The 12282-nt window shown below is 39.0% G+C and overlaps 1 pseudogene across 1 annotated transcript; it reads right to left on the bottom strand.

Annotated features, from left to right (window-relative positions):
• Positions 1–937: 937 nt before the first annotated feature.
• On the bottom strand, positions 938–1944 carry LOC306650649 (endoribonuclease YbeY-like; annotated as a pseudogene). The gene has a single exon. The product of its transcript is annotated as an endoribonuclease YbeY-like (transcript).
• Between the last annotated feature and the right edge of the window lie 10338 nt (positions 1945–12282).

Raw genomic sequence — 12282 nt, 5'->3', positions numbered from 1 at the left:
AAAAGAATGGTACATGGCATCTCAGGTAAGGTTTATAGGATAGGGCAGGGTCCAAGATGATGTCCTACCAAGAAATTTCATTCAGGTTTCTTCTGGACTTTGGTTAGGAAAATCCACTTTAGCTATTTCAGTTATCATCCTACCGGCTATGATAAAAATGCTGCTTTACAAGTTGCTAACTAAAAATCGTTTGGGAAACAGTTGTCTGTTGATATGAAGACTGATAGCTGGTGGAAACATTTTTATAGGAAAAACACTGTGTTGAAATGATTAACTGCCTTAATTAAAAAGAGTGAATGCTTAGATTTTGGGTCATGTTCAGATGTAAATTCTCTCTTCCTCTTTCTTCCTAGGCAATCAGTGCTCCGCCACTCATATCTTGTTCTTATTGTGATAAAGCAGGGTAGGAGCTCTTATTCTTCATATACCATTTTAATTATTTCTGAATTAGTAAGAAAGTAGGTGACTAGAAGATAGCATCAGAAATTGATAGGAATGGGAGGGAGACTAAGAATGTAAATTGGGGCCAGTTATGAAAGAGTTATGTGTCAGGTAAAGGAATTTGGATTTTCTTTTTCCTTTTTTTTTGCACTTCCAGATAATTTAATGGGAGACACAAAGGATCAGGATTATAGTATCACCAGGTTTTATGATTAAAAGCCTCCAAGAAGCTGCATGTTACCACCATGAGATACACAGTCCTGCCTAGCCTATTGAGCTGTTTGGCAGAGCAGGAACCTGGGAGGGGCCAGGTTCATAAACTCTGCCTGTCCAAGCTCTGGAACTCCAGGGTTATTTCAATTTTCAGAGGATAGATAGAAAATACTAACCAAGGGAGATTTCCTGCAGAAGGAGGTTGATGCTTCACCTCCTGGAGGGAACAGAGCAGGCATAGTCTAGGCATTGGACAGGCACAGTGGTGAGGAGGCATGCTGAGCCCACCAGCTGCCTCACTTCCACCCTTGCCTGCCACATGATCCTGGGCAGCTGAGGCCTTGGGGGAGAGGGAGGAGGCTCTGGGTCTTTGACATCTGTTCAGGTGAAGTGCAGTGTACCTGATGCTGGTGGGCCAGCCTCGTCCTGGTCACTCCCCTCTTAGGGGCAAGGCTCAGGTCACAGAGTTCCTAAGGGTGAGACCCCAGCACTCTCTGGCCTGTGCATCTGTAGGAGCTGTCCCTAGGAAGGTGGAAGCACGAGTGCTCTGGGCTGTGATGTCCACTCCCAGGTGGGCTTCAGGGGTAGATACGCTTTTTCACCAAGGCTCTTCAGTTCTGTGGAAGATTGACAGAATCCACATGGGGCTTACCCTTTCCTTCCCTCAATTGTAAGGGCTTACAACTATTCTGCTTACAATAATGAAAACAATCTGTTGTGTCCTAAACAAAAGGATAGATACTTCTCTGGTACTTCAAGAAACCAATTTCCACTCCTAGAATTGGGCCTCAGCATGGGCTGGTGTCTCTGTGGTCCCAAAACAGCATGACCAGTGCAGCTGCAGTCTGGAGCTCCCATTGCATCAGAAGAGTCCCCTGCTCAGGGGCTGGAGCCTAGCTCCAGAACAATGCCTCAACTCCTCCAGCACTTGCTACTCCTGGTGGTACATAGTCAGGATGTCCTAGTAATCCTTGTTTTCTTTGTACTGCTGAAAGATATACTCCACTCCTAGGAAAATGTCTCCCAAATTACAGTCATCCAGGTTGGGGAAGTTCACCTGCCTTCAGATTCTCAGAAATGGAAAAATGGAAAAATAAGTTGGACATCATTTGGGACATTTTTCTTTCTGTAGATCCTATTAATGTGCTGAATGTTCTTGTTGTCAACACAGATGATTCCCAGGTGAAATTTCTGGACTCCTAAAATATTCCTCACAATCTCCATCTTCCTGTGAAGCAGCACTCTCCTAATGGGGATTACTCACTGCAGATTTCTAATCACCAAACTCATTTCAGGAAAAATGCTGGACCCTTTAAAACTGTTTGGATGGAATCAGGGCCGGGAGCAGCAGGCCCTGAGCGACACCTGAATTTTCTTATTTGTAAGCGAGGAGTCTGCAAAGTTTTGAAGTTGGATTGTGGTAAGTACTTACCATTCCCATCAGTGGAAGGATCCTCTTGTCTGAGAAACAGTCCAAGTCAATGAAATAATAAAATATGTAATTGTATTTAATGAGTCTTAGGTCATATTAAACATGGTAAGTAAATAGGATGACTATATGTACCTTCTTTGATTATTATAGTAATAACCAAGAGATGGTTATTATTGTTATAATAAGAAAATGCAGATAATTTGATATTAAGCCAGCCAGAAAAGTCACTGGGTTTTCTTAAGAGGATGTTTTCTTAAGAGCAGAGAGACCATTCTCCTGTAGGCAGTTGACTCTGAAAATAAGTTGGACTATCTGAGGGCCCTCAATTCTGTACATGTCCTATGTATGGATATGCAAGTCTGAATCCTCAGAGAAGAAAATGTCAAGACAAGATTAAATATGCATGGTTTTTATTAAGGCAAATACTTTTGAGAGAAAATGGGAAGGAACTAAAAAAGAACGGAACAGCCATGTGACAAAAATGCAAGTGGAATCTGAGAACAAGAGGCTGAGTGGAAGCATCCTAGAGTGCTGTACAATTAAAGAAAGATTTGGAAAATCTCTTAGGATGCTACCAGGCAACTTGGGCCATCAGAGGCATTCTCTGTCTTCTAGGAGTAGACCTGCCTCACTTAGTATCCATGCTATGCTCAATCACTGATTAGAAGCTGCATGTGTGGGAGGTGTGACCTTGCCAAAGTGCAGTGATAGATTTCAAAGTGCAGCATCTGGGGGTCACACCTCCAGTAGTTGAAATCTGGGAGGTGCATTATATTGGCTGCAACAATGTACATGATCTAAACTATCCCCACCTCCAAAAATTTTGATCTGTGTTAGCTTACTATGCTCAGTGGTTCCGAGAGGTAATTTCACAAAGAAGGAGGTAGTTTTGTTAGTAGAAATAGGAGTATGGGGCCAATTTAGAGGTAATCTTGTTGGTAATATCTGAACATGCCACTTTGACTGCTTCAACAGATTAGGCTGATTTGCAGCTGGCCTTATTATATTCTTCTGAGAACTCCATGGTTTCTAATGTCTTCCTGTTGAAATTGACTGGGCATGGTGACACACACCTGTAATCCAAGCTACTTGGGATACTGAGGCAGGAGGATCACAAGTTAGAGGCCAGCCTCAGCAACTTAGCAAGACCTGTCTCAATCTAAAAAAGTACTGGGGATGTAGCTTAGTGGTAGAGTGCCCCTGGGTGCAATCACCAGTACTGTAAAAGAAGAAAAACGATATTACAGGGAGAGAAAAGGTAAAATGTTGTCTTCAATTTTCAGGCAAAGCTGTCAGATTCAGGAAGTTTTTGACACTTCAGTATAGGTAGAAGCACTTTTTGTAGTCTCTACATTTTATACTCAAGATAACTTTTGGACTGATGCAATTGTTCTAAAATAACGTTCTCATCAAACGAGAGGAAAAACAATTAGACAGAAGACTCTTTTTTGTTTGAAATCAGTATGACTGCATAAAATGTATTAATAAAACACAGTGAATAATCTTGATCTTTTGATAAATTGCCTGCTCTAGAGAGCATGGGCAGCTCTTGTAGCATCTATTGAGAAAACAAAGAAATCCTGTCAAGATGACATCTGCTTCTTCTGTGGAACATGTTAGGAGTCATGAGGTTTTGAATATGATGCAGTTAGCAGCATCATGTACTTAATCAGTTGGCAAGGAGGAATGCTTGTCTTTCTTCTTGGGCATTCTTGGATTCCAGAATGTAGGTTGCATTTGGATTTACCTGAAAATCAGCAGGATACTTAGCTTGAAGAAGATAAATGAAAATGCTATCCCCAAGGTCTGAGGGCACTGTTGGCCATGTAACAATTAACTGGTGCTATGAGGCTAGGGTGACATATGCATTAACTATGGCCATAGTAATGCTACATAATAAACAACCATAGAATCAAATAGCAAAAATGGTAATCAACAAATCAGCAAACAATGGAAAGTGATTATTGGCTTACAAGTCTGGGAGTTGCTTGAGGATCAGCAGGTCTGGGCTACATTCAGCTGGTACAATGTGGCTCTGTGTGTTTCTCATTTTCTTCCTGAGACCAGTGGGATAGCCTAGGCATGTTACAGGCAAATGCACAAGAGACAAAGCAGAAGCACAAGCTCTATTAAGGCCTACATTTGGAACTGTCACACTCTCACTTCTGTCTCATTTTATTGGCTGGAGCATGTCACATGGCCAAATGACATTCAAGGGATAGAGAAATATATTCTGCCCATAATAAGGTCATGGCAAAGGTGTCAGTTCTGAGTTGTGGTGAATTGAGACCAAATAACAATCTAACCACAGATAGAAAACAGACCTATCCACATTGATTATTGATTTACTCCAGGGTACCCAGGAAAATTCTGGGCAACTCAGCCCCAAGCAAGACACATATTCTTGATTTCCTTTCATAGTCAAAGCTTTTAGTCATTCACTAAAATCCATTGCCACTTATTGCAAAAACGGTTTTGCCACCTTTCCTTGAATTTTGCTGGAACCATGTTACTGAATTATGGCCAATGAAATCTGAGTGGAAATTTCAAGTGGGCCAATAAACTCTTATATTCATATGGTCTAGGATCATCCAGCTTACAGGGATGATGACACTCGGGGGTGATAATACCCAGCCATGTGGGAGAGCTATAATCAAATCTAGTTTCCCAAATGATTAACTGCTATAGAGCAGACTCCCCTCATTCTGTCCTAAACCTGAACTTGCCAAGGGCTATGACATGAGTGAGAGAAATGAACTTCCATCATGAACCATTAAGTTTTTGGATTGTTGGTTATAACAGCTTTCTAGGTGACGCCATATTATATCCCCATTTTGCTCTTCACCTTCTGTACCTGTTTACTCCTCTGGCTCACCTATTCTTATCTTGAGACTTAAGTTTTGAATGTGGTGACAAATTAATATCCTCCTTTTGGACTCTTACTGCACCTTACTGTGCACTTTTTATTTATTTCTTTATTTTTTGCAGTCTGCATTTTGATTTGTTGTACACAAATGGGGTATATCATTTTGTTTCTATGGTTGTACATGATGTAGAGTCATACCATTCATGTAACCATACATGTAATGATGTCTGTCTCATTCCACCATTTTAATTTAGACTCTGACTCTGGTTGTCCTGGGATGCTCTTGAAAACCCCCACTCCAGAAGGAAATAAGCTCTAATAATTCTATCCCTGAATTATCTAGTAGTATATATCTACTGCTAGCTCTTCACATCAGGAAATAAACTTTTTTCTTTTTTGTGGTGCTGGAAATGGAACCCAGGGCCTTGCATATGCTAGGCAAGCACCCTACCACTGAGCTACAAACCCCAGCCCAGGAAATCAGACATTTTTGCCTCCAAACTAAACATCTGTCATTGGAACCATATTGGTGTGGAAAGAACATGGAATTTAAGATAGACTATACCTGAAATTGAGTCATAGATCTGGAACTTCATAGTAGTGTGATTTGACATTCAATGCTTAGTTTCTCTGGGCTCCCATATCCTCTTTTGGAAATGGAGATAATTGTATTTATTTTACAAGGTTGGTCTTAAGCATCAAATGAAATAATAAATATACTATTATTAACCATATAGTTAGTACCCGATGAATAGCATTATTTCATGTATCATCATCATAAGTTTCATTACTATATAAGGTAGATTAATTGGCTAGAATATCCCTTCCTCTGTGTAACCATGCTCTTTGCCAAATAGCTTTGAAGTCATTCACTGACTGTCTTTTTGAGAATAAAGTGTTTACCCCCATGCCTTGACATTAGGCCTGGTCATGTAACTTGATTTGGCCAAGATGAGATATAGGCAGGGGTTAAAAATGTACTTCCTCAGAGGGATCTATTTCTGGTACACCTCTTCCACCTATGGTAGAAACACATTAAAGCTGGTCTTCCAATCCCAGGAGGTGGATGAGAGACAGGTGGAGCACAGCTGCTCTAACCAGTGCAGCCTGGAGCAGTATCCCATACAATTTATAGATTTGTGAGACTTTTTCTTTTTTCATTATTTAAAGAATACTTTCTGTGAGACTTTTTTAATCTGCTAAAATTGGGATGGTTTGTTACACGCAGTATTATTGTGGTCATATTGTTACATTTGGAAGACTTAGAAGCCCATATTACACATTTTAATAACCATCAAAGAACCCAAGGTAACCTCAGTTCCTTTGTTCTGGGTCTTCAGAGATGTTGAGGGTCATATCAGAGATGTGTGGGTATCATGTCTGGGCAAAGGGAGGTGCCCAGAGTACATTTAAGGAGGCACTCTTAAGGTGCATGCAAATATAGGTTGGTGCTTTGTTCATGAGAGTGAGTACCTGTTTCTTTTTTTTTTGTTTGTTGTTTTTTTTTTTTTTTTTTTTTAATACTGGGGATTGAACCAAGGGGTACTCAACCACTGAGCTGCATCCCCAGCCCTTTTTATTTTTGATTTTGAGACAGTCTCACTAAGTTGCTCAGAGCCTTGCTAAATTGCTAAAGCTGGCCTTGAACTTGTGATCCTTCTGCCTTAGCCTCTGGAGCCACTGGGATTACAGGTGTGTGCTACTGCACCTGGTGAGTGAGTACCTTTTTAAGAGTGAGGTGCTCAGGGCACAAAATTTTTTAAAAAAATCACATTAATAGTTTTGCAATTTGACATTCAAAGTTTAGTTTCTCTGGGCTCCCATTTCCTCTTTTGCCTGACCCTGTTCTCGTACTGGCCTAGGTCTTCTGTTTTGGAGTAGGCAGGTTGAGAGTGAGAGCTAAGAAAGACAAACTGGACTGTGGAAAATAAGAGTGATGGCAGGGAAGCTGTGGGTCAGGTTATAGGTGTGCTCAGGTATTGTCTTAGGATGGGATTGGTGAGGAAGATACAAGATCTCAGGTATGATTTATGGCCAAGGAAATCCAAGTTGCAACATGGGAGCTCAGCTCTTCTGTCTGTGTCAACAGATCTCAAACTTGGGTATGTGTTAGGAACTAGGGAAAAGCTTAACCTGGACTGCTGGGTGGTTCAATTCTTAAGCTTTGGAGGGCAAGTAAGGACAGGCTGTCATCAGCTCTGCACATACCCACTCCGTGGTCTACTGGTCTTTGACTTATTAGAAAAAAAATGGTTAGAATTCAAAAATAATGATCCACTTTTAGAAAAGAGATGCCTTGAAGAACATGCATCAGAACAATTTTCATGATGAGCAGCAAGAGATTCTTCGCTCCAATTGCAGCTGCCACAATTTACACATTGTATTGAATAGTGACAAGCAATTTCAGAAGTGACAGGGACAGGTTATAGCCATACTTGTAAAACCTAGGTTGGACTAATGATGATAATTTCTAAGCTCTCACATCATCACCATCTTTATAGTAATAAATAACAATGATGATGGCTCTTTAGATTTGGGGAGGAGAGTTGTCCAAACACTGAAGTGGAAAAATAATAAGGGTACATATTCCTTGGACTAAGGTGTGGACAGTTTTAAAGATGATTTACATTGTAAACACTGAGGTTTCTTGGACAATAAAAGCACTTTTGAGACCAGTTTTCATTTCTTAGCTTGTCAGTCTTTCTGAAATATCCACACTGTTCCACAAATTGGGAAACACAAGCTTCCCCGGGCTTGGGTAGTTAATGAGAGAAGAGGAAGAGCCATTTGGAACCTTTGTGGTTTTATTTCTTGAAACTCTGCTCACCAAAGGTGTGCCCCCACTCCTCCATCCCATTTGGTACTATTTTTTTACCCAGTCTGGGACTGCCCTGGCCCTCATTTATTATTTCCCTACTATTTTGTCTTTAGCTGCTTTCCATTGTTTCCTCTTCCATATGGTTCCATTGCAAATGAATGCTCTTAATCTAGTTACACAGTTGCCCCTTTCCATCATTTCCTTGAATCTACAACTGTTTGGGTACTGTTCATTATAACCACTACTCAGGGAGCAGGACCTACTGGTGGCTTGGTATTATTTTAGAGTAGTCAGGCTAGTGCTTTATTTACTCTCATTAGGGAACCAATCATTCCGGATTCCCCACTTTCTTTGCACTGTTATCTACAGACCTTTTGAAGAGTTGTGGACAACCTTGCTCTTGGTTTCTTCTAACCTACTTTCTTTCTATACTGATGTGATTTTTATACCAGGTGATTTGACTGATGCACAGGGATGGCAGAACTATCTCAAAGTCATCTATCTTAGCTCATGCATCAATGCTGAGTTTTGGTATTTTCTTCCTATTATTTTGAATCCCCCATTTCTTAACTGGATAAAGTTAGACTCATAGGACTTAGGGAAGCTTGGGGATTCATCTTCTTCATAACTAAGTCTCTACTTATTGAACATGATTTAAGAAGCTTGGAGAGAAGAATTCCTTGGTTCCCTTCAATGAGTTGCTCTTCTGTTTACTCTGGTTGCATTTTGATGACTGTGTCTCATCATTTCTATGCTCCATAATGCCTCACGTTGTGCCTAATGCAAAATAAATTCTTGTTGTTATATTGGAGTGTTATTTTTTATACTTTGATGCAAAGGGTGGCAGGAAGGGAGTCAATTTGTCTTTTTTCTTTAAAAATTTGTCTTTTTTATTTAAAAAAAATAACAAATATTCTGAATGGCCAGGTCACTGTTATTGGCTTGGCCTTCATTCCCTATACAGGGGTATAGAGAAGATGGAAAATAGGGTTGATTATGTGTTACCCAATTTCGAGCCCACAAGAATCTGATGACTGCTAAGAAAGAAAAACCAACAGGAAACTGATGTATAATTTATTAGGTACCCAGTACCCACAGGAAACATCTGTTGTGATTTTATAAGCCTGTACAAACTCAAAACAAGATAAGTGAAGAAAATGTGTCTATTTAAAAGACAGCATTGCAGTCTTCTCTAAGCACATTAAGAAGAGAGATGTCTGCAGTTTTATTTGGCAATTGTATATAATCTCACAGGCAACACAGCTATTTTATTCATTTAATTAAAAATGGAAAATGTATTATAATGAAAAAAGTAAGCTGTGGAAAATGATGAACTACACTCCGTGAGTTCCCAGCCTATTTATTTTAGTATGGGGGATTTGCTTTTCCTGGCAATTAAGATGTTTAAACCAATGGAACTAAAGTACAAAGTTATAGAATGCCTGGTTAATTTCCTCATAAAGTTATTTTGTAAAAAATCCCTTGCCAATTATTCAGTAAGCAAAAACTTAAACATTGATGTTAATTACCTTTATTAGTACTGACAATAGTAGTTTCTACTAATGATTAAATTTGTTCTCTCTTCCTTTGCTGAGCTGATTTGTGAATTTTTAACGGGTATGAGGACTACTTTACCACAGATGGAAACACTTTCCAACCTTTGTTTTTCACAAGATAGGTCAACGAAATCCCCAATGTTCATATCAGCTTCTTAGGCCCATCCTTAAACATTGGGTAAAAAATCAGTCTGCTGACTAGTCATCGTGCCTACCATTAGTGTATTTCAGTTACAGTGTATTTCAGTATGACTCTGTGAATGATGCTGCATCAAGTCTGTGAGAAAACCTGCTTGGCACTGAGGCATTGTGGAACACTGGGCAAGTCACTTTGTGTCTTTGGATTACTTTGTCCCATACATAAAATAAGAGTTAATTATGTGCCCTCCCTTTGAAATTTGATTAAAATATGAGCCAGGTGGGCTCAGGCCTTAAATGAAAAATTCCCTTGGCTCAGTCCAGGTAGATACAAGGTCAAGATCATGAAAAAGTGCTTAATTTTAAGTCTTTACCACCCAACTCCATGCACTGCCAGTGGGAAGGCCTGATAAATTACTAATTACTAATTTTGAACCAGTCATAAGAAGACTTGTCAATACTTGAGTAATTGTGGAAGAGAATCATGCCACTGAGAAGCAGCCTGTGCCTGGGTATAATAACAACCAACCCTCATATTTTTACAGTGCTTTCAGCTTTTCTAAGTATTTCACATATATTTTCTCATTTTACCCAAAATAGAACCAGGATGATGATGAAGATGGTCTAGAAGCACATTTTCAAGGAACACGAGTTAAGATTTTCAATCTTAGACAGAATGAAGGACTGCATTTTTCCTCAGGAATGAGATTGCATTTATGTTGTTCTTCCTGAATTTCATTAGTTTCTCACTCCCAACTTGAAAGAAGACTGTGAAAGGCAATGAAGACATTGAGAGTATGGCAGTGAATGCTGAATATAAAGTAGAAAAAAAAAATGGAAGGCTTCCCTTTGAATTTAAAGAAAATAATGGTTTTGGCAGTCTAATCATTGAGTTTGGGTATTGAAACAGCCTGAGAATTGTCAAAACTGGGGATATTGCATGAATCTGAAACTTGAGGCCAGAACAGCTTGAAAAGATAGATGTGGCCGGGTTGCTGAGATTGATTGTACAAATTTAGCAGGAGTAACTTAAGTTTCTTGTTTCTACTCTTCTTCAATAATGAAACCTCCAAAACACTAAAAGACTATCAGGGCTCAAAACAGATGGGAAAAGCAGATACACCTTGAGTTTTCTTTCATTGTTCCCAAAAATCCTGGGAAATAGGCAGAGAAGAATATATTCTTGGGATTACTGTGGGTATGTCCATCTCAGACTATAGGGATCTGGCTTGACAATGGCAGCATTAATGATTACACTTAAAAAAACTGGGTATATGATTTTGATCATAAATATTATTATAATTAAATACATATATATGTATATGTTTATGTCTTTTTTCATAAAAGAAGAAGGTGGTGATGTGGGTTTGGATTTGACTTGTCTTATTTCAACCTATTTCTTTTAGGGTTGCTGGAACTTTGGAACATTTTCTGAATCTCTTTTGGAAATAATAATATATTAAAGCTCTTAAAATTAGGCTCTAAGGCTGAGACTGTCTGGAGCCTTAAGGAGCACAAACTTTATTCAGAAGTGGAGGAAAAAAACAAGTACAGTAAAGGAGCCATATCTTATTAACTGATTTGATGTGTGTATATGTGGGTCCACATTTCAATGAAAATATCACCAACCCGAGTGTTTTCTGAACTGTTCCTTTTTGAAAACCAAATGGGCTAACAAACACAGAAATTTGTATATTCCTTTGGTTTTCACAGTGTGAACCCTGAACCAGGAGCATTAGAAATAGAAATTCTCAAACGTACTCCAGACCTCCAGAACCAGAAAGTATAGGGGTGAAACTCAGCAATCAGTTATAATAAGCCTTTCAGGGAATTTCAGGATGCATGCTCAGGTTTGAGAACTTCTGTTTTCGGGTGTTTCCTGATAAGTGAATCTTTTCTAAAAAATTATTGGTGTATTATAATTATAAATGATAGTGGGATTCATTATGTCATAGCCATACATGCGTATAACAATTTCATCATTCTCATTCTCCAGTATCTTCCCTTTTCTTCCCCTCCTCCCTCTACCTGATCCTCTCAGTCTACTTTACTTGTTTCCCTACTGTTATTATTATTTTAAATTACTACATTATAATTATATATAAATATGATATTCATTTTTGTATATTTGTACATGAACTTAGTATAACTTGGTAGACTTTGTTCCCCAGTACTTCCCCATGCCCTCTCTTCCTCCCTCCCTCTTGATCATTTACTCTGTCCTCTACTCTATTTGTATCCCTTCTATTTTCATAAGATCCCTTTTTATGCTTCTTTGTTCTTTCTAGTTTCTACGTGTGAGAGAACATTCGACCCTTGACTTCCTGAGCCTGGCTTATTTCACTTAACATGATGTTCTCCAGTTCCATCCATTTACTGGCAAATGCCATAATTTCATTCTTCTTTATGGCTGAATAAAACACCATTAGTGTATATATACCACATTTTCTTTTTCCATTCACCTGTTTACAGACACCTAGACTGGTTCCATAACTTGGTTATAGTGAATTCTGCTGCTGTTAACATTGGAATGCATGTATCACTATAGTGTGTTGATTTCAGTTCTTTTGCATAAATACTGAAGAGTGGAAAATCTTGTTCATATGGTGGTTCCATTTCAGATCTTTTGAGGTATCTCCATACTGATTTCCACAGGGATTTTATTAATTTGTTGTCCCTACAGTAGGTCTTGAAGTTGTCTGAACATTGGAATCACCTAGATAATTAAAACAACAACAACCACCTCTCACTTTGTTTCCACTCTCAGGGATTCTAATTTAATTGGTTTGGGGCATGGACTAATCCTTGAGAGTTTTAA

The sequence above is a fragment of the Sciurus vulgaris genome (genome assembly GCF_902686455.1).
Source record: "Sciurus vulgaris genome assembly, chromosome: X".
Lineage (NCBI taxonomy): Eukaryota > Metazoa > Chordata > Mammalia > Rodentia > Sciuridae > Sciurus > Sciurus vulgaris.
The sequence above is the reverse complement of the archived record's forward strand: the minus strand, read 5'-3'. Positions and strand labels throughout refer to the sequence as shown.